This window comes from Sapajus apella, unplaced genomic scaffold (assembly GCF_009761245.1).
Source record: "Sapajus apella isolate SASKATOON/1434 unplaced genomic scaffold, GSC_monkey_1.0 scaffold32, whole genome shotgun sequence".
Classification (NCBI taxonomy): Eukaryota; Metazoa; Chordata; class Mammalia; order Primates; family Cebidae; genus Sapajus; species Sapajus apella.
In genome coordinates, this window is record NW_022436972.1 from 16,192,653 (window position 1) to 16,215,948 (window position 23,296).

Sequence of the window (23,296 nt, forward strand, 5' to 3'; positions counted from 1 at the left end):
GTATATATTATTTCGCTCCTTTAATAATAAATTCACTGAAGAAATATGTTGTCTACAACAGTGTGGGTGTGCTGTTTTTTATCTGGTTAATTTTCAGTTGATTTTTGTTCAGTGTTGCTTGAGACAGCCGTCAGTATATTTCTATTTATTACCAAGCTTGTCATTCCATTTAATTACATCTTGATAAAAGGCAGGTGTGATTTTCAAAGAAAAGTGATAAACTCACTGATAAACAGCTGTAGACACTTTAAGAAAGAATTATTTTAATTTAATAGAAGTTTATATTTTTTTATGAAAAGTAGTTGAGATTTTGAAGCTTATAATGTATGTTCACATTAAGTCCTATATGCATTGTTAGAAAATATTCAAATAAAAAATCTTACAGCTTTTATAAATCTCTGTAGGGCTGTAAATATAATTTATATTAGTAAGTGGAATAGCTGAGTTTATAATTCATGCTATTTTGTGTTGCCATCATAACAAGAATTGTGATAACAGAACCCATTTTCATTACCTTTGTTCAAAGCTATTTTGGGCCATCTCATGAAAATTTCATAAAAGGTGCTAATTATCTTCTCAATAAAATTTGATTTAATGAAATTGTAGGAGATTTCATTTCTATTTTAAATGTAATTAAACCTAAAGTACCTGAACTAGTGGGTTTTGCTTTTTACTGAAAGTTTTTGTTTTGAGTTTTGCATTTTCATTCAAATTATATGAGTTTGGGGGAGAGTTGGGGCAAGCTTTAAATTTAACCATATATTTTTAGCCCTTCGGTTTATAGGATTTTTTGTTTAGGGAGTGATGAGTAAAGGATTGTTTTGTTTAATAAGTCATTTTTAAAAGGAGTGATTCCTTTATTTAAAATACATCACTTCAAACTTGAGAACACACTAGCACCTAGATAAAATCCACAACATTCAAAATATTTTCACTTTTATGTGACGCTTCCTAAGAAGAAGATACTGGTTTTAGACTCGTGTGCATATAGATACAAGTTCCAACCAATGTGTATTTTTTAATGTTTATGTGCACTTATCCATATTTCTCTGTAGAAATTGACAGTTGTAATTTATTTTGTATTACAAGGATTAGTAAAGTCATTTCTTACCATAGGAAAGCAACTGCGGGGTGTAGTGTTGCTACAATAGGTCACCTCTTTTTAAAGCCTTGTTTACATATTGTGGGGAAAAGGGGACTAGAGAAGGTATCAGTCTTCCTAGTATCATTGATTTTCATTTGTTTGCCCCAACGCTATTTTTAAAAATTCAAATAAAAGTGCAGTTTCGAGTTATCAGTCTTCCTGGTAGCATTGATTTTCATTTGTTTGCCCCCACACTATTTTTAAATATTAAAGTAAAAATGTAATTTCAGACTTTTAAAAAATGCTATTAACTTATTTGTATACATTTACAAAATGTAGCCTCGGGTGTTTGTAACACTGCATATTTTTTCCAGTCAGATTAATATCAATTTTAATGTTTAGCAACAACTATAGCTAAGACTAAAAAATTTAAAGGAGCTTTCATATTCTGGATCCCTAGTTTCATCATGCTTTATGTACTACATTTTTGGTTTTTTTGTTTTGTGGAGACTCGTGTATATTTTTGTTTATTGGTAGGCAGTAACTATTTAGAATGTCATGGAATACTTAAAGCCAGAAATATGGGTCAGTTGATTTGGTTTACAAAATGAAAAAAAAAAATTCCCAGAGACTCTATTAGGTAATTCTTATATATGACACATTAGTTTTCTTCAAAAGAAGATGGTAAATGTATAGTTTTGGAAAAATTATTCTATAAAAATTTTTCTTCTTTTAAAATACTGCCTAAAATTGGCTCTTTTCTTTCTTTTGTCTAATGCAGCTTAAAAATTCACATATTGATTTCCTTTTAACCTCTTTTTAGAAGATACAGATTTTTGGTCTAATAACTAGAAAACACAGATTTAAGAAAAAAAGTCATACTTACAGTTTTGTGGGGGTTTTTGGTTTGGTTTTGTTTTTAATTCAGCAAACTTTGAAACACTGTATGCCAGGAAACTAATTTTGGCACATAATTAGAGCTCAAACTCAAACTATGACTTGCTGAAATTTTGTAGCCCCAAATCTCATAAGACCAAAGGAAATCAGTAATAAAATACCTCTTTATTTCAAATAAGCGTTGAAAATGAGATTAAGCATTCAATTTTTAGAAGTCACAGTATTAGAACTTTGTCGTGATTGTCTTAAGAGTAACAAGATTGATTTTTAGAATATCACATTACTGTTTATGTGTTTGTTTATCTCATTATTTGCAACTACAAATAATTGTAGATCCTTCATATAAATATTACTTTCTGGTAGGGAACTGAATTTTATTTATTTATTTATTTATTTATTTATTTTTTGCCTGGGTTGATTTTTTGTTTTGTTTTTGTCTGTATTAGAGATGCTTTAAAGGGTCTACCTTTTAGAAAGACAAGTTTTAAATATTGGAATTGATATTAAATATATATTTGAATTTTATTAATATTTCTTATCAAAGTATAAAAAGTTTATTATACTTTGGTTTATTTCTGCCTTATTTCACTAAAGAAAATTTGTACTGGAATAACTTGTAGTGGTTTCTAAGAATAAATAGTAAGCTGTATTTTGTAACATTTTAGATTTGAGTTTTACTATTTGGAGGTTTTTTTAATACTGTCTTTCTTTATCATACACATTGGTTTATCATTTTATGTCCAAACCTCTTTTGCTTCTTATTGCTTGTTATTTTCATCTCCCTACTATTTAAAAACTTAACATTTGACATGTAGTACATTTTGTTTTCTACTATTTCCTTCTATGATTTTTAAACTTAAGATACCTTAATTTTCAGAGTGCTTAAATATAGAAAACTGTCTATTTTGAGGAAGTCTCTGTATAAATGATTGTAATTTTTTAAAATGTCACGGTATTTGCATTGGTGTTTATGAGTTATGGATGATTGTGTGAGTTTTGTCATTATACAATCAAATATTTGGCAACAGAGGAATAAAGGGTTTTTTTAGTTTTTATTCTCTCATTTTCCTAAGCTATTAAATAAAAGTGGAAAATTTATTCAGAGCATTATGATTTACGTATAGTACATGATACACCTTTGGTAATTTAATACTTTTATATAATTGATTGCCATTGAATCATTATAAATCAGAAAGGTGAAGCAAATGAAAAACAAAAAAACATATGTATTCAGTTACATCTCACCACTACTTAGAAACATTAAAAAACCATTTGGTCCAGTAGTGGTCCGTTTATTATTTGTAAATATGTTAACTTGTTAAAAAAAAAATAAGCTCCACATTTTGATCTGTCAGGATTGTAATGTATTAAAATGTTTGGAAATGTAGATATTTTTTCACTTAGGCTTGGCAATATACTAAAGTTGAAAATATTGATAAATTCATAGCTGGGCATGGTGGCAGGTGCCTGTAATCCCAGCTTCTCTGGAGGCTGAGGCAGGAGAATCACTTGAACCCTGGAGGCAGAGGTTGCGGTGAGCCAAGAACATGCCACCGTGCTCCAGCCTGGGCGATGAGAGCAAAACTTTGTCTCAAAAAAAAAAAAAAAGAAAGAAAGAAAATAATAATGGTAAATTCTATCATTAAAACCTTTGGAGAGAAAGTTAAATTTTGTCCCTGTCCCTTCAGTAACTTTTTAAACTGTGTGAATTTTAAAAGTACAAATTATATTTCTGATATTCTCCTTATGAACTTGTCTTGTACCAGTCCTCTAACAGCTACCCGCATACACACTCATCCATACTACTTTGAACATGAATGCCCCAAAGAGAAATGAAAGCAGAAACATATTAATCTGATTTGTTTGAAGAGGCTTTAGATGATAAAACATATCACAGGTGTTTCTAATCAAGTTATTTCTGTTTTAAAAACATTTTCAAGTTAGAATTCCTCTGAACATAGGCAAGATTGGGGTCATTTTGAAGACCATACCTCTGTGTTCAGGGATCAACTGTAGAACTGCAGGAGATGGAAATCTGTTGAGTGTCTTCATGCTAAAATACATGACATTTTTATTACAGGTTTTGACCTGTAGGAGAGAACCAATTCTGGAGAACAACCTCACTTCTTTGATTGAATACTCACGTAATGCATTGGAACATGACACAAGATTAAGGTATACTAATGAATTTTAAAGCCATATAATTTTATGTCTTTGCAATATAATCAGACTAGACAATATGTAAAGCTGAAACCTACGTGAACTAAAATCAAATAATTACTAATAAACAGAATTCATCATGTGAAGTGGCCATAGCTGAGCTGTCTTGCTTATTAAAACTCCAGATTTTTTTTATACAGTTGATCTTCTCATCATCCTAAGATCCAACTCCAGCTGAATTTATTTATTCCAAAAATAAGTATATGTAGTAGTTTTTATTTTCTTAAGGTTGTTACTGCAGTGTACTCAGTAAAATTATGAACTTTTCATCTTGTAAAATGGAGAGTTTACATCAAATGGAATTTGGTGCTTGGCTCTTTGACAGGTGGTAGAGTATTAGATAGAGCCTACAAAATTAGGTCAGATTGATGAGAATATTTTAAGCAAATTTAATGTATTCCAAGTACTATCCTAACCAAAAGTGGCAATGTGGTTGAAACTGAAAAACCCACTTTCTTAAGCAGAAATTACTAGTATCTTACTTAGATACGCTGAGTAAAATATTTTGTTAATATCAAAAGTTGCAGACTCTAAAAATGAAATTATAGAATCCCTAAACCTTCAGTGATTTTTATAGTTTTAGTTGAAAATTTCAGATAGTGTTTAACTAATACAACTTTTGTTTTCTAAATGGTAATCTGGTATAGTGAAAATGAACTTATTGAACAGTATTACTAAGTATTATTTGGTTAATTCTTTCATAGTAAAGTATTAATCTTATGTATACATATATTTGTGTACATTTATTTAGAAACTATTTGCTAAAGTAAGGTTTAGTAACAGTACAATTTTTTATTTTTTTTACCTAAAAAATATTTGTATACTTCGAGGAAATGTCAAAGGTTTGTTTTTATGATGAAATTATTTAGCCTTAAGAATGAAGTATATTGTCATGATCATAGAACTGCTTTTAACTTCCAACAATGTAAAATTTTTAAAGATGAATTCCGAGATGTGTTTAAGAGTCAGTGTTGAAATACACAGCAAAATACTAAAAACTGAAATTTGATATTTCTATATTGTTGTATATTAGGTAGATAATCCAAGAATGAATCTATTAACAGTTGACGTTAAATAAAATGGAAAGATGTTTAGAAATCAGAGTTTAATATAAGGATGAAGTTTACTTTTATATCGGTGTCATACTGTAAGGTGGTTGAAATAAATATAAGGTATAGAATGTCTTCATATGTTTGAGATTTTTGTGAAAAAGCAGCTTAGTTTGAATAGGATGAAAATAAATAACAGTTTTTTTTTTTTTTTTTTCAAGTATTTCTCAGGTTAGAGAATATTAAGATGAAAAGTGGAAAATATGGTTACCTTAGTGTCTGGGAAAAAAATCCGGGTTCAATTTATCACTTTCATTGCAGGTATCTTTAGAAGCAGCCTTAATGAGTTAAATAGGAAAAGAGAGGCAGCATTTGATTTTATATTGTAGATAAGATATAAATCCACAGAGTTGTTCCTAATTTAGAGAGTTTATGATTTGTGATCTTTGAAGATAGCAAAACTTATTTATATTTAGCATCATATAGTTGTTCTCCCTATAGTTAATGTACTGGGTTATAAACTTCTGATAATGTAGCTTAGTAAATAATTTGGTATCTAAAAGAATCAGTACAAATATTAACAGTTAACTTGCATTTGGTCAATTCTTACAAGATGAGAAACTTTAACCTAATTAGGAGTATGTGTTATTTTAGGAGGCCAATTAACAAAAACTTCAACTGCTGTGTATGATTGGCTCTTTTTTAACTACCCCTTGAAGGGGGCAGTTAAAAGACATTTTGTAAAGATTTTGATTGTTTTAAATTTGCAGACCTGATTATCTAAATCTAAACCTTGATATGTGGTTAATCATGTCAGAATTTGGGGGAAGAGATTTATTGTGTTAATTTTTATCTTTCTTTCAGTGATTTGTATCTAATTTGTTCAGTATTTATGTTTTTGGCTAAATGCATAATCAGGGTTAAATAACATTCACTTTTGGGAAAAATTCTTAGGTGTCCCTAAAATCCAGTTATATCATCATTGTTCCTGTCTTACTGAAATAGTTTTTTTTAAGGATAGAAAGAATATTTGAATAAACCAGAATACAGATAACATATCTACATATGAAGGAAGTTAAAATTATTATTTGTCAGAGATGTGTAATGCTAGTTTATAAGGATATGTATGTTACATTTTAGGCAGTTTGTCAGCTATGACAATTTTCCTTAATAGAGGTTTTATATATTGCTGAGTATTTGTTAAATAATAGATACAGTTAACTTTTTAAATAAAAGTTTTAAAATATTTATTTGAAGCAATTTTGTATATGTGTGTATTTTGTGTTTTTTCTTAAACTAGCAAATAACATCCTTAACCTATTTCAGTTGTCTTTCTTCAAATAAGACCTAATGTATTAGAATTATATTTTCTGATAAGCATTTTTCAAAGGGTAAGCATTTTTCAAAGCATTTTTCAGAGGGTTCTAAATTTATATTAAATATGTTTTGAAGTGAAATTTCTATTCACAGCACCACAAACCACGGTTTTGATACTTCATTAACATATATTATTTGACTTAGTTTTACTTTCCTATTTTCATGGTTAGAGTCTTGGAAGAGAAACATGAAGCATGTTTCACATGTGGCTGCTGAGACTGATTAATCCCACTGGTTAGTACTTTATTAATCCACTTCTTTTTCCAAGTGTCTGAATTTTTAAAAATCTTTCTTTAGGATTTGCTGTTAGTCTTTTTTATCGCTTTCATATTAAACAAATATATTTAAAGTATCTTGTTATCCTCTGATCTTCAAAATTATTTCATTATTATTAACATTATTCCTCACGGAGCTGCTAAGCATAAAAATTACTTTTTCAATTTTGATGAAAAATAGAAGATTGGGGTTTGGTTTTGATTTTGTAGAAAATATGATCTAAATTAAAAATACTACTACTGTTTTATACTTTTATTTTAAAATATCTCAAACTTAGCCCTCTTGATTAGGTATTATTATTAAAGTTTACCAGCCAGTTTTAACCTATGTGGGTTTTTCTTTTTAATAGTTTATAGATGTCCAATTTTTTTTGACTTTTTATATTTTTCTGAATCACAAATTGCTTAAGGCTCTAAAAAATGAGTTGCATTTAGATTTAAAGCTGTAAGTCTATAAATAGCATCACATTACATTTAAAGGTAATTGAACAATGAATAGTTCTATTTGTTACTAATCAATACTATATACTTACTAAGTTTTTAACTTTGTATTGCATATTTAAAACAGGTAAATTGCATGTGGAAGTGTTTTTAATGGGATTTATGAAAAACCATTATGAACTAAAATCTTGTTTCTTTGCTAATAATGTCTAAAGTCAAACATACTGTAATTAGATTTTGGGTACTTGGGAGCCGGAGGCATTTTGTAAGCAAAATAAAGTGTCATTTCTTGATTGGAGTTTGACACTTTCTTACTTTCCAGGAGAATGGGTAGAGAAGATACTCTCTTTATAAATTTACCCCAACATTGGTTAAAACTCTTCAGAGAATTTTGATAATTAAGCAGTTAAATCTAAACTACAAGCTAAAGATTATTGTATATATCATTAATTTTTCCTTGCCTATATTTTAGGTTCCCTTTCTAATCAAAACACCAGTTTTGTCTTTTTTTCTCTCTCCACGCCACTTTTTTTTAAGAAATTCTTTTAAAATTAATTTTACCATGTAGTGATAGCAGACCTGGTAGGTAGGTAGATCTCTGAACCATTTTTCCTTTGTGTGTCAGTTGCATATTCTTTTCTCAGCTTACTGTTTTAAGCAGCAGCAGCAGCAGCAAATAAACAAGTTATCACCACAGCCCTTGTTCTTACCCCTTACAGCTGGGAGCAGAGGCTGGGAGATCGATGCTGCTTGTCAGCTGTTGTGCAGAATAGCATCAATATGCAATAATGGTGGCCAAAGGAGCCTGCACCCATTCGTTTTTACAAACCCAGGTGGGAAGATCCCCACTGTCACTGTACCACATACACAGTATAGAGAATACATTCTTTGGCAGAAAGGTTGCAGCATAAAGAGAACAGTAGTTGCTTGTAGTTCTTAGACTCTATTATTTTTTAACTATTTGCTCTATGGCTTTAGTTCATTTAATTTTTATTCAGTTAATTCCATCTGTTAGAATGGAAAACTGTCTTGCTTTTGGAGATATATATTTTATGTTTCATGTATATATGGTATGTTTCATGGTTTCACTTTTAAGCTGGTAGACTGAAAAAAAAAATTAATAATTAGTTGCTGATATCAAGTTAGATAATATGTTGAGGATAGAAAGAAAAGTTGGCTGTCGCCACACAGTAGTGTTTCTTCACTTTTGGACCATATTATCTTTGTTTTATAAAAGCCCAGTCTAACAAGGCTAAATTCTTAATTGCACTATAATAGAAGAAAACAACATTCTATGTTAACTTGGTGTTGTCTAAAAGCAAGCCACAGATGAAAACTTATGTCTGTTTTTTCTTACTACTATTTACTTTTTCTATATAACATTTCTCATTGAAATACCTTTTATCTGAAAGCTCAGATTATTCTAAATATTTTGGAAACAGGACTTTGTAATTTCAAATAATATAAAAGAATGTTTTTATTTTTATCATTTAAATTTGCACAGATTTGTATGACCTAAATACTCATTTTTTTCTTCCTTTTACATCTAATTTCAATAGGTTAGAGATACAGGGAAGTCTAACTATTGAATTTCTGCAAATGTTCTGAATTTATTTGTAGAATTCTTGGTGGGAAACTAATGACTTTTTTCTTTTTTGGTGTATAAAGCCAAATTGCAAGTTTGACATTTGCAATAGCATTCTATTTAAAAGATAATTATAGTTGCTTTCTGCTAATCTTCATTAAAATCACTCCTGATCACTCTAAATATTTTCCTGTGCCAGTCATAGTAAATTCAGAATATTAGTTCCCTGGTAATACTGTTTTTAAAAGCTTTGTCATAGTATGTGCTTAGTTATCTGAAAAAATAAATGAGCCCACAATCTTTTCTGGCATTGTGAAATCAAGCATTTTCAGCCATAAATTGAGGTTACTTTTGTTGATGTTGACTAATGCTAGAGGTTTTTTAAAAAATATGTTTATGTAATTTAACAGATAATATATTAATTACTGTTACCTCCCCTAACTATAACATGAGTTATGTAATCCTTTCTGTTGAAAACACATCATTTTTAATCATTTCTTACTGCTTAGTGCCTGCGAACCTCCTGTATGAGAATAACCTAGAATTTAAAAAATAAAAACATTTTTCCAGACCTGGAACTTGCACTTTTTACAAGCTCTAAGACATTTTTCTTAGGAGCACCACATGTGTGAGAAGCACTTCCCAAAATGAACTTGGGGGAAGGATTGTTCATACCAACAAACTGTCTTTTTTTCCTGCATCCTTTTTTCCCTCTTTGGTCATCTTGGATTTAAGCTCAATATTTAATTAGGAATCTTATCATTTCTATTACAATAGTTCTAGATTAAGTTCTTGAATCTTAAATTCAGCTGATTAAAAAAATAGATTAAGTCTTGGTATTTCCTCAATCATACGAGGAAAATCAGTGTTATCAAAGTTTTATTTTCATGTAAATACCTTGGGCCAAATTTCAGTCTATTCTCTTTGGATCATTTAGTATGCTTATGTGAAACCAATACTTGATTAAAAACAAAATGAATTGATCGCTTATGAATTTTTAAATTTTCATATAGATAGTAGTTGTTTTTTAAAAATATACTTCCAAATGTTGGAGGAAACATAAAATGGGGAACTTTTCCTATGCTGCTTGTGGAAACATTTAGCAATATCCTTGTAAAGTTGAAGATACAATAGGCTTGAACCCAACAATTTAATTCCTAGATGCTCTAGATAAACTCAGATGTAGAAAATAGTCTTGGTTATTTTTAACAGGAAAAAAATGTAAATGTTAAGTAACAAGAGAATGGCAAGTTGTGACATAGTCATGTGATGAACTGTATAGCTATTAAATGAGAGCTGTGTTTATCATCATGAGTGCATACCCTACTTCAGCAAACAAAAATGAGTTGCATAAAGGTTACATACAGAATAACATGTGAAATATGTATATTATACCATTTATCTAAAGCTTAAAAACAATGATAAAGTTTAAATTCTTGAATTGGTAATAATACTGTAAAAACATAGGAAATAAATATCAAATTCAAGATTGTGATTGCATCTTTGGAAAGTGGAATGGAATCAGGGTATAGCTCACAGGAACATCATCTGTATATGTAATCAATTTTCATAAAAGACAAAGTAAGCATGGCATATTATTAGATTTTATTAGAGCTGGATTGGGGGTCCAGAGACAGGATGTAGAGGTTCATTTTGGTATTCTTTTGATTTTTCTATGGATTTTGAAGCAAATGATTTTGAAATTTTTAAAAACATGCTGTTCTTTTTTATAAAGATTAGTCTACAATAAAATGTATACTTCTAGTGCTCCATTAAGAACATGGATGCGTTTATCGATTCTTTCTATTCTGTGTCTTGTAGTAAATGCTTAACTATTGTTGATGTAAGAACTACAACTGAGAATCATGACCCATAGAAACTAAACATTCTAACGAACTCAAATTGCTAGCATATCTAAAAATATGTCATATGTTCCTGACTTTGTGTACTTGGAATTGTGTAACATACAATACATGGATTATAGATTATGCAATTGTATGTGTGTGAGAAAGATTAATCAGTCTTGAGACATGATCTTGAATTTATCTTAAAATAACTGCAATTATATGGTATTCTTTAGAAGCTCATTGGAGTCCAAGTTAGAGTTTTAGCTACATTTAAATTTTTAGCTTAAACTTCAAAAGGGCAATAGTAATAGAAAAGCAAATTTTAAAATCCAGTGACAAGCGGGATGTAATGATATGCAGGCCTGTAATTCCAGCTACTTGGGAGGGTGAGGCAGTAGGATAGCTTGAGCCTAAGAGTTTGGGCTGCAGTGAGTTGTGATCACGCCATTGCACTCCAGCCTGGATAATAGAGCAAGACCCCATCTCTTAACAGCAGCAACAAAATAACAAGAATGCTGCACTGAGCTGAAACAGAAATGCTGCTGAGTGTTTATAATCTATGATTGTTCTGTGCTGCATAAGGATCAGAATACAGTGGTGGCAATCTCAGTTGAAATGTTCTAACTTACCTAATGTGATCACATTTTTAAAATCTTCCCTCTTTTTCCTAGGTTTAATAATGATAGAATGAAGACCATAATAAAAGAGACCTCTACTTAGTCAGCAATTCTTACCTTGTAAGTATTAACTCTGAGTCTCCCAATCATTGTTATAAAAAGTTACTGTTTGGTGTCATGTTCTGGTTTATTTCTGATTTTTTTTTTTCCTGCTTATCCTAGTATGGTAACTTTCTAACCTCCCCTAACCCTCTACACCTTGAGATTTGATGTTAATTAATAGTTTAAAGTAAGAATAATGCCATTGTCTTGGTAAGCTATTTAGGGAGGTATTTTATTGCCTGGCTCTGTCATCTCCAAGTCTGAGAATCACAATTTTGAGCCCTTTTTCTTCAAAGGAATTAACAAATAAGTAATTCTCTTTTTTACTACCATTATTATACAGGTTTATTGATCTTACGATTTTATAAATTGAGAGTTTTCTCTCTACTTGAGAAATGATTTGTTAGAAATTGTTTTTAATTTCATTAGATTACACTTGAGACTTTGTAAAGAGCTTAACATTTAGCTGTTAAAACTTGAAGAGGTTAGAGAAATATGAAGGCAGTCCTTTTTCCTTCCCTTTTTAAAATTTTCATTTATTCAGTACATATTTATTGAGCATCTGCCATGTTCCTGGTACTTTTCTAGGAGCTGAAGATATAGCAGTGAACAAAACAGATAAACAAGTAAGTACGTAAATTAAAGCATTTCTGACATGGTTTCAAAGTCAGAGGTTTTGGGTAGGGGCCAGGACCCTGCAACTTTAGTAGGCTCTTCCTGAGAAGGATGACAGCAGCTCATCTGTGGTCCATACTGTAGAGAAGCACAGTGTAAAGAACCCACTCCAGAGAGCCAGAGAGCAGTGTCCAGCTGGAAGTCCCCCTTTCTTCTGTCAGAGAAGTTTGCAGAAGTGAATGCAATGGATAGCAACACCCCAGTGATATCTTCAGGGTGGACAGGAAGGCAGTCTGTTTGGTTGAAAGTCAGGAGCAGGCATCTTAATTATTCAAGACATCATTTCTCACCCTGGAGTGCCCCATCACCTCCCAAACTAAACCTCACATATTTATTGCAAATATCAAAATGACAATTTGTTTTTCTCCTTTTTCCTTCCTTTTGTATGTACACATTCATACCTCTTTCTTATACAAAGGAACATTTTTTCCCCAATTCATTTAACTTTTGAGACACTTAAAAATGCTAAAAGAATAATTCTAACAAGTTAACTGAAATTAATATTATGCCTCTGGAAAAACAAGATCAAGGGCATATAAAATGCACGAGATACTTATTTCCATAAAAGTATTTGAGATTCTATAATCAGTTACCAAAAAACGTCATTTCCATCCATTCCTTGAGCTAATTCTGCGTCTCTAAAGAAAAACTCACCTGCAAGACTTTCTGTTCTTAATGATGTTGAGGACATGGCTCTATTTAAATGAAACTAGTTCTTCAGATGCTTTCATTACATTATCTCACCCAGTGACTCAAATAATGTGTATGTGTTGGGCGATGGCCTTATGATCATAGATGATTAGCCGTTGAACTCAGTAAGGTGAGAATTTTTAGGTAGGAGATCAGTTAAACATTGAAAACTGTTAATAAGAAGCCAGTTTGCAAAGAAGTTGCCAAAATGCCACAGGTCACTTTCTTTTTCTGATTTTCTCCTGGTTACATTTTTGTCTCTGGAAAATTAGAATGGAAACATTTGCAAATCCCTAAAGAATCCTATATAGTCCAGGCTTGGATTCCTTAATTAGTCCCTTGGAAGCCAGCACAGCCCTTCTTCAACTTAACTCTTAGAAAAAGAAGCCTTTTTAAATCGTAATACACTCAAGACTGGAGGACAGTTCACTTTTCAAAAAGAAATAGGTATCATTTAGTTTCTAACAGATATATAAGCACAGATAACATCACATTCTTAACATCATTTCATCTCCTTTATAAATTTCTAAGCAAGCAGTCTTGGATACTTTCCAGCATCTTTTAAACATAGGCCATTTGTCATATTTCATAGTTGGAATGCTTTCTATTGTCTGTTCTAGGTAAATTCCATTCAGATTCTAAAATAGTGACGTTTTCAATTAAACAATACCCAGAAAAATAGGTACATAGTGACTGCAGTAGTCAGCGATCCTGTGTGATGGTGTCTTCTCTCCTTTTTTTATTTTTTTTTTTTTAAATGTTTGTTTAATGCCATTATTTCTTTAAGATGGGATTTTTTTTTTAAGCTGTTCATTTGTGGAATGTGGATGTTCTAGAAGTTGTAGAATAGTGATGTTTCTGTATACAGTGCTTTCAATTAATGGCAGTTTGGGGTTCACTTTTACAAATTAAATATAGAGATGGAATATTTTTCAAGTTTATTTTTCAATTTAGAGACCTTAAACTTTCGTTGCCTAACAAAAAATTGAGAAATAATTATATGTCTTTTTTTCCTCCTTTTTCTTTTTTGAATTATTGTGATTTTTCGTATTGCGTTTTTTGATAGACACTTAAGTTATATATTTCTGTTTGTAAATGTAAGCATATTTTTACCTGTAAATGTAATTACATGTTTATATCCGTTATGTAAATTTTAATGTATCACTTGGTGCCTAAAAAACATTTTTAGGTGCTTTGTCAGCAGTTAAGAACAGTACATCTCTCTTTTTAATAATCTACAACAATAAAAATCTTAAAACATTGACTTTATACATAGGGAAACGAAAGATGAAGCACAAAATTTACCAGTGCTGTCAATGTTAGTCCCATAAACAAAAATGATAGAGATAAATTACTTCCTAATTCCAAAGACTTAGTAAATTGGCTGCTATCAAGAGCAAGACTAATAAAAAGAAATAAAAAACTATTTCTCACATATGACTAGTTATCAAGATAAGCTTTTAGAAGTATTATCAAGTTAGCAATAAAAGCAATGACATGTAATCATACCAGTCTAGAAAATACTGTCAATTGTTAAATTATAAATAATACAAATGTAGGACTGACTGAAAATACTGCAATAAAAAAATGACAATGTTTCAATCCGTAGAGCAGTGAGTAATCAATGATATGGCAGATGATACAAAATCTGTTGTGCTTTCAATAAAACCATAATGATGTAATTATAGTATGCACTACACATAGCCAAAGATTCTCCTATTTTTAATTATTGTGATAGAAATTTACTCTTGCGTAAATTGCTGTCCACCTTTGCCACTGATGAGGAAGTTCCAGTTATCTTTAGTAGTTTAAAAATGGGAATGTTGCTGGGCATGGTGGCTCACGCCTGTAATCCCAGCACTTTGGGAGGCTGAGGCGGGCAGATCACCTGAGGTCAGGAGTTCAAGACCAGCCTGACCAGTATGGTGAAACCCCATCTTTTTTTGTTTTGTTTTGTTTAAAAAAAAGGGAATGTTTCTGAGAGAAGGGAATTTGCCAAAAGAGAAAAAGTAAGTTACTCTTTTGTTAGTTGGATTAGTGGTGAAGAGTGTTATAATCCAAAAAATTCAAAGCGGTACAAGCTACTATCAACATTTGATAGTAAAGGGAATGTCTTATAAATCTATTCATATGTTGAAGTGTCGTTAATTTAGTGAATATATAAAATCTAGGCTCTTGTGTAGTCTATGATTAATGAACATAAAGTTCACAATATGTTTCAGCTGCTTTTCATTGTTCAGGTAATTGCTATTTTTGAGAATTAGACATTTAATCAAAATGCCAGGTATTCCTTGTCCTCATTCTTACATATTTGTCATATATATGTTTAGCAAAATTATTGAGTGAAATATTAGCTTTTATGTTTAAGCAATGGCTGTGTTTTTGCTGTTAATAAAATTGCAGCCATAAAATTTGAATTTTAATGCTAAAATTATAGAAAGGAGTTGGGCTTGTTTCCTCAACCTGAACAACTTCTTAGTTTCTAGATGGATGATTCAAAGAGGAATAACAGGGATTTTTTAATTTATGAAGTTATTTGGTTTTCTTAGGAAAACAAAAACAAGGTAGAATTTAACAGCATGGGGCCTGATTTAAATAGAATATAATCGTACAGATATATTCAACTCTGCTGTCATGGGCTCTCAAGTTATAAACATAAATGCAATAGGTAATATCCCATGACTTATTCTATGTACTTTTGCCCTAATCTACTACCTATTAGTCTGAATCTTGAGTTTTTAAACTTAATCTCCATGTAAAAGCAAAATAAATTGAATGCAGAATTAAAATATATGTTGTCAGTTATTACACCTGATTTTTTTACCTACACTATAAGCTTCGTTTTTCCTGTTATATCCAGTAAACTAAATTAATGCTTATTTTTCTGTTAAATTACTTCAAAATATCTTATAAAATCTCAGTTTTTTAAAGTAAAACTATTTGTAGCTCTTAAAAATGAAGTTTTGATATATTTAGCAGTATTGCCACTAAGAATGCCATCCTTGGCCAGGCGGGATGGCTCACGCCTATAATCCCAGGACTTTGGGAGGCCAAGGTGGGTGGATCATGAGGTCAGGAGTTCAAGACCAGCCTGACCAACATAGTGAAACCCAGTCTGTACTAAAAATAGAAAAATTAGTTGGGCATGGTGGCAGACACCTGTAATCCCAGCTACTAGGGAGACCGAGGCAGGGAATTGCTGGAACCCAGGAGGTAGAGGTTGCAGTGAGCCAAGATCACACCACGGCACTCCAGCCTGGATGACAGGTGAGACTCCATCTCTTAAAAAAAAAAAAAAAAAAATTCAAGTACTCTATCACCAGAACTCAGTTTAAAATGTTTAGGGAGGCTGGTAGTGGTGGCTCATGCCTGTAATCCCAGCACTTTGGGAGGCTGATGCATGTGGATCACTTGAGGTCAGGAGTTCAAGACCAGCCTGGCCAACATGGTGGTGAAACCCAGTCTCTACTAAAAATACAGAAATTAGCCAGGTGTGGTGGTGGGTGCCTATAATCTCAGCTACTGGGGAGACTGAGGCAGGTGGATTGCATGAACGCAGGAGGTGGAGGTGTACTCCAGCCTGGGCGACAGAGGGAGACTCCATCTCAAATAAATAAAATGTTTAGGAAAATAATAATACTTTTTATAATAATAAAAAGTAATGATACTTATCATTATTTTTAGTTTTTATATCCTTAGTTCAGCTCTTTGTTTCTTTATGCCACTAGTGTTTGGTGCCCTGTAGTCAGAACTTAGAATTGGCAATCTGTCCTCCAAATCCTTAACAAGACAAAATAGTAAAGTACATTGAATTTTTCTGTCAATTTTATTTCAAATTGAACTTTATTAATTTTATTTTGACCCTAGAATATTAGAATTAGAATCATAGTAAACAAATGTTTTCCTTTATGTTATAAATTGCATTTATGTTAATAATAACAAAATTCTTATAAGAGGGTAGGTTTCAACATAGTACAGTAAGTTCTCACTTAATAGATTCTTGGAAACTGCAGAATTAAGCTAAATGGCATAGAATAAAACTAGTTTCACCATAGGCTAGTTGATATAAACAAGACTTAAGTTCCTACAGCGTATTTCTGGTCACAAAGAACATCATCAAACTTCTAAATAAAGATCCAACACATTTCTGCTATTAGACATTGTGAAACAAATGTGAGTTATACATACATTTAAGAAAATTAATCGAAACAAAATATTTACCCAATTTTTAATGACCATCAATCAGTGATGATGGTCATAGTGGTGGTGAGTTAAATTAAGGAATAAATGTTTGCAAAGCAAAAACTGTAAGGAGCACCTTCTACCACCATATTGTTCAAAAGCAAGCAATAACAAATATGGCAGCATTGCTGAGCACTTGCATACTGCATCATTTGTTGTTGTACATTTGTATGATGATTTTAATTTGACAAGTTTTCATTTTGGAATAATTTACATTCATTTATTTTCCAACCCACTTATTCCACTTTGGGGTTGCAGGTGGCTGGTGTCTATCCCAGAAGCTAAGGGATGCAAGCTGAGAACCAACCCTGGATAGGATGCCATTGCATCATAGGGTTCCCTCATACCCCCACACTCACCCATACTGAGACAATTTAGATATGCCAACTAATGTAACATACACATCTTTGGGATGTAGGAGAAAACCCACACATGCATGGGGAGAACATGGAAACTTCACACATTGTAGTCCCAGACAGAAATCTGTATTTTTTTCTCTTTAGTGTTAAAAATGAAATGATGTGGAATGAAACAACATCATTTGAAGATCTTATGTGTATAACTTTGGCCCTAGATCTGTCTAAAAATTGTTTTTATGACTTTTCTCTATGCTGTACATTCTCAGGTTCTTCAACTGTTGTCATAGCGTTAGTTTCTAGACCATTAATATTCTGGATACACAACTTTGGATCTGTTATATTTTGTTAGTATTCCTTTTAAAATAATGTATAGGTACAAAACACACTGCATCTCTTACGAGTAAAGTTCTGTAGTGCAGTCTGATTGCCCTAGCTTTTTTTTTTTTTTTTTTTCCGTTAATGCTATTGGGTCATGTTGAGCTGCAGTCTGCTGAAACACTTAAGTGTGTTAGAATTTCAAATCCTACTGTAAACTTAGATTCAGTAGGCATTTATTGAACACCTGTTCACTACTAGACGTGCTTGTATAAATTTCTGCTGCTTATTTTACTGACAATAAGTTTAAAATGTAGAAATTGACCAGTAGATTTATTGTATTCGGAATGATTTTATAGTTTAGGAGACATGACTAGAATTTCTGTAAGAACAGATTGTGAGGACAAAAATAGATAAGAATTTCTAAATAGTTTTGTTAAATGCAATAATGACTTTGTAAACTACAGATGAACTAATATTAGAGCACACGTAAGAAAATGTCTAAGAAATGTTATTGGAAATTAGAGTTGTAAATCATTAAGGGAAAAAACATTGACTTTATGCAATTTATTTTTGTCTATATTTCTTAAAATCTAAGAAAGAAAACCAACTTAAGATATTTAAAGATTCCTATCTACTCAGATTTATCATATTCAAGTTGAATTCTTAGGCAGGACATTTAATTTACTTAATTTGTCTCACCTTGCAACATGACTACTTTTTTTTCTTGGAAGATTATAAGAATAGACAGTTGTGGTATATCAAAGGCCAGTAGAGCTATTAAAGGCCCACAGCCCGGAATATAAACTACTAGACTTGGAACTATGACTGTTGTGCAAAGAATAAGGACTGAATGATTCTGCCCTCGGAATATTTTTGTTTTTTTTGTTTGTTTTTCTAGAAGCTCTTTTCTTGGGTTCTACATCTAGCTATTAGGGCTCTTTTCATGTCTGGTTAGAAAGTGGCTTTTCTTTTAGCCAGCAAACTCAAAAGCAGAGATTTAAGGGATAGAGTCGTGATATTTTCAGTGGACCAAGATAAATGATTGAAGAAATGGCAATGGTCTATACTAGTAAATATTGCCTCACAGCTAGTCCATTTTGAATGGAGAGGTAGGTATGGAATAGGGAAACAAGTTATCTGCCCAGTACAGTACTCAATAATGAGAATAACTTTCTGTATTCAAAAGTTCTTAGTGGTTATTATGTCTTTTAAAAGAGACCATTTAGGCCGGGCATTATGGCTCAGGCCTGTAATCCCAGCACTTTGGGAGGCTGAGGAGGGCAGATTGCCTGAGATCGGGAGTTCGAGACCAGCCTGACCAACATGGAGAAACCCCGTCTCTACTAGAAACACAAAATTGGCATGGTGGCGCATGCCTGTAATCCCAGCTACTCTGGAGGCTGAGGCAGGAGAATCACTTGAGCAGGGGAGACAGAGCCAAGATTGTGCCATTGCACTCCAGCCTGGGCAACAAGAGTGAAACTCTGTCTAAAAACAAACAAAAAACAGGACTTCAGTCCTGGTGAGCTGCAAGCCCCACAGGCTCTCAGGCCGTTGGTCCCCAGATAGATCCACTCTGTTGGCTATCTGAATTTAAAAATAAATAAGTAAAATAAATAAAGAGACCATTTAACTGGAATGGAAGTTGTTTTCTTTGGAGAAAAGTAGGTAATACTGGATAGGTCTTAATCATACAGACCTTGATACTTAGGCAGAAAGTAGAGATTCTACTTAGAAAACTAGAAATTCTTTTTTTTTTTTTTTTTTTTTTTTTGAAACAGTTTTACTCTGTCACCTGTGCTGGAGTGCAGTGCAGTGCAGTGCAGTGCAGTGCAGTGCAGTGGCATGATCACTGCTGCATCAAATTCCTGGGCTCAAGTGGTTCCCCTCACCTCAGCCTCCTGAGTAGCTGGGTTTACAGGTGCCCAGCTGATTTTTACAATTTTTGGGGGAGACTAAATGATGAGAACACATGGATACATAGAGGGGAACAACACACATTGGGGTCTTTCAGAGGGTGGACAGTGAAGAAGGATGGAGAGGATCAGGAAAAATAACTAATAGGTATTAGGCTTAATACCTGGGTGATGAAATAATCTGTGCAAAAAACTCCTGTGACAGACTTGACATGGTGGCTCACGCCTGTAGTCCCAGCACTTCAAGAGGCCAGGGCAGGTGGGTCACTTGAGGTCAGAAGTTCAAGACCAGCCTGGCCAACATGGCAAAACTTTTTCTCTACTAAAAATACAAAAAAAGTTAGCCCAACTTGGTGCGCTGGCCTGTAATCCCAGCTACTTGGGAGGCTGAAGCAGGAGAATTGCTTGAACCCGGCAGGTTGAGCTCACGAGTGAGCCAGGATCATGTCACTGCACCCCAGCCTGGTCGACAGAGTAAAACTTTGTCTTGGGAAAAAAAAAAAAGAAAACCACCTCTCATAATAGATGTTTACCTATGTAACAAACCTGCAGTTGTACCACTGAACTTAAAAGTTAAATAAAATTTTTTTGTAGAGATGGGGTGTTGCTACATTGCCTAGGCTGGTCTCTCAAACTTTTGGGCTCAAGCAGTCCTGTCACTTCAGCCTCCAAAGTGCTAGGATTACAGGCATGAGCCACCTCGTCCAGCCTAGATATATTCTTGAATATATGAGCTTTGGGAAGTTTTATTAATTGATTGAGGACTAGGAGGTATAGCTAAAATGCAATTGGAGTTATAAGGTACTTAAACCTAGATTTAAGTTATGAAATCAAGAATGGCAAAGAAATCAATGAACTGAGGTCTTAAAGAATCAATTGGTTTTATTGACTAGCTGAATACAAAAGATAATTGATACAAGATGAAAATTGAGTATTAAGAAAGAATAAAAATGGGTAAGTATGAATAAGACATAAAAGGGAGCAAAAGAAGAATGTATCTAAGAAGAAAAAATGTTATAGTAAATAGCGTATTTATCAAACCTTTTACATTGCATTTCTTGACTAACATGATATATTTGTAATTTAGTCATGTTTAGGAACTATAGTCAAAAAATATGAATGTTTGGTTTCTAAGAAATTTATTTGTATAAGGAAATGATTATAAGGGAATCTAATATTACAATAACATTTAGCAGGTTTATATAGTCTGACTTTCTGGAATATTCTAGATTGAAATCTTCAACTTTTAAAGCAATCTTTCATTCATTATTTCGTCAGAAGAAATCAAGTCAGTGTAGAAACAGTAAAACTTTATATTTGCTTAAGCTTGACAACTAGGTTGTTTATATTATAAAACAGTCATTTTAGATTAAATCTGATTATTTTATTGAATGCCTATTCCTAACACTGAATTTTAAAGGTATGTTGTCTAGTTAATATAGCCTTTTTTTTTTTAAGTATTTATATTCCAGAAACAAGAATCAAACAAAAGTACATTTTAATCTTTCCTGTAAATGTTATATATTTGGACACTTTATAAGACTTTTAACTGCATAGCAGGGTAATAAAAAAAATTACTATGTTTAGCCAGGCATGGTGGATCACGCCTGTAATCCCAGCACTTTGGGAGGCCAAGTGGGGAGGATCACTTGAGGCCAGGAGTTTGAGACTAGCCTGGCCAACACGGTGAAACCATGTCTCTAAAAAAAATATAAATCTTACCTGGGCGTGGTGACACAAGCGTTTATTCCCAGCTACTTGGGAGGCTGAGATGGAAGGATGCCTTGAGTCTAGGAGGAGGAGGTTGCAGTGAGCCAAGATCATACTACTGCACTCCAGCCTAGTTGAAAAAACAAGACTGTCTCAAAAAAAAAAAAATACTGCTTAGTGAAACCGTCATGTATTTTAGTTTAGACCTCATAACTCAGGACTTTACATAAAGATATTAAAGAATAGTATTTTAAAATTTTTCATCTGGTATAATGCTGACCTACTGTGTATTACTCCACTGTCATTGAGCAAAGATAGTCATTCTGCGGCTCAGACATTGTATATAGACAGTTCCTTAGAGCTTCAAGTGCAGAATTGAGGCATATGTGGAGAAAGTAATTACCATTACAGATTGTGTTGATGCTGGATTGAAAGTAAAATTAAATGTTCAGGAAACTTAAAGTAACATAGTGCCATATAAGGACATGTCTAAACAACAAACTAGCAAAACCATGTTGATGACACGTATTAGTATTTGAATATCCCTATCATATGAATGAGAACAGTATAAACTTACAGATCAAGGAAATTTTAAATTTAAAATAGTCCCTTTTTGAAGATATAGTATAAAACCAACTTTGGCAGCACCTAAGTTGAAGATAAATGAAAAGGAAAAATTAGACCATACTACACTGGGAGGAGATTATTTTTGCTATTGAACAAAGGAAAAGAAAGAGATATACCTTCTCTATGTGCCTGGAGTTGTTCCACTGAATCTTTCAATTTGTCAATATATTTAAATCAAGAATTTTCATACTTTTTTTCTGGAGAATTATATTTTCTTTAATAGTTTAAATTTATTAGGCTTTCAAATAGAAATCAGATAGAAATAAAAGGAAAATAGATAAGGAAAAAAATCTTCATGGTTTACTAAAACAGTGATAAAATTGTAATACTGTCACAGATAGTAACAATCTTTAAGAGATAAAATTATGCTGAGATAAATTGTAGCATGTTTGCTGATAGGAATCATGCAACAGAAAGGAATATTAAATAATGATGCAGGAAAGACTAAAGGAATATCCCTAAGTAAGCAAGTAAGGATAAAAGAGAAGGAATTTGTCTTATGAACAGTGAGGGTTCATTCATAATAGAAGGAGGAGTAATATGTGCACAGATACATGTTAGATTTGGTGGGAACTGGGGAAATTTCTGATAGTTTTCATTTTCTGAAAGTAAAAATGAAAGGGAAGGTGTTGAAAGTTTGAAAGGGGAGAAGGGGACACAGCTGTTCCATGTTTTTCTAGGAGAATGAGAGAATGAATAGACCAAGATTGCCAGAAAACTCTTAAACAAATTTTAGATATAAAAGATAATAGTAAAGAAAAATTATCTCTGTTCACAGATGACACAATTACGTATGTAGAAAAGCTTTAAGAGTCTACCAAAAACTGTTAGAACTAATGAATTCAACAAACTTGTGTGATACAAAATCACACAAAAATCAGCCATATGTCTGTTCACTAACAATGAACAATTCAAAAAGGAAATTAAGAAAACAATTCCATTTACAAAGCATCAAAAAGGATAAAATACTTGGGAATAAACTTAACCAAGGAGGTAAAAGACTTGTGTATAGCAACTACAAAAAATTGCTGAAAGAAATTAAAGACAACAAATAAATGGAAAGGCATCCCACGTTTATTGATTGGAAGACTTAATATTGTTAAAATGACAGTACTACCCAAAATGATCTACAGGTTAAATGTGATTTCTATCAAAATCCTAAATTTCATTTAGGAGAAATGGGAAAATTTATTCTCACATTCATATGTAATCTCGAAGTTAACCAAATAAAAACCAAATAGCCAAAATAAAATTTAAAAAGAGAG

At 32.2% G+C, this 23,296-nt stretch overlaps 1 long non-coding RNA gene across 3 annotated transcripts in view; it reads left to right on the plus strand.

Annotated features, from left to right (window-relative positions):
* Positions 1-23,296, plus strand: part of LOC116562394 — a 37,203-nt gene that overhangs the window by 2,505 nt on the left and 11,402 nt on the right. For 2 of the 3 annotated variants that reach the window (XR_004273916.1, XR_004273915.1), the window contains exons 2-3: positions 4,062-4,156; positions 11,447-11,512. This is a non-coding gene — a long non-coding RNA (uncharacterized LOC116562394). Of the gene's footprint in view, positions 1-4,061; positions 6,862-11,446; positions 11,513-23,296 lie in introns of all 3 variants that reach the window. The other variant, XR_004273917.1, reaches the window with a different exon arrangement.